Genomic DNA, 871 nt, shown 5'->3' with positions numbered 1-871 from the left:
AAACTCTTTTCCAACCTTTAAGCATTCTATCAAGTACTTAAAACTCCACCCAGCAATTTTTTAATTACATCCTGCAGCTGTAGTGCCTTATGCTTTGCTGAGATGCCCTTTTGGATAACGAACCACTGCTCTGAGAACTAATATCCATTTAAAAGTGAAATTTTAAAACTGTCATAAAAACCGGCCAGGTCAAAAAGGTAAGCCCAGACAGCCAAAAATCTATCTGGATTGCTCCTGTAACGTTCTGTCAAGCAGCTGGGATAACTTCAGCTATTAAAATTCTCTTTTGACTAGAGATTTAATAGCAGGCCCGTGGTCTTGAAGGACCAATATTGCCTCTGGCTGGTTCTCAATTCCAACAGCAGTCCAACTTTTTCTAGGCAAAGTTTCAATCTGTTTGTCCAGTCTTAGCAAGGCACCATCTGAAGCACGGCACTGCAACATTCTCAACCAATGCGCTAAACATCACACTGCCCTCACTGTACCTTCCTCCAAACCAAATGAAAACACTGTTGTCCTCTACCTTCTCCAAATGTTTTTAGTTTTGAGGTTGCTCATATTCCAGATTTCTTATGCCATGGTGCATCTTTTACTTGTCATTTCACTGACTGGCTGAGGAAGATGGAAGAAAACAGACAAACTGGGGATCTCACTGCTTTCTAAGAACACCATGAAATACCGACCTTAATTGCTTCTCAGATTATATCAAGAGAACAAAACCAAACTGTATTTGCAGTTGTCAAGACTGACCTTCCTTTCCCCTCCCTCCCCACCCCCAATAAGTAAATAAATAAAATAAACAGCCACAAACTTAGTTTGACTTGGTAACAACTTCTGAACTGTTCTGTTCTCTGACCTTGTTAAAATCCTT

This window comes from Excalfactoria chinensis, chromosome 3 (genome assembly GCF_039878825.1).
Source record: "Excalfactoria chinensis isolate bCotChi1 chromosome 3, bCotChi1.hap2, whole genome shotgun sequence".
Taxonomy (NCBI): domain Eukaryota; kingdom Metazoa; phylum Chordata; class Aves; order Galliformes; family Phasianidae; genus Excalfactoria; species Excalfactoria chinensis.
Note: the sequence above shows the minus strand (reverse complement) of the source record.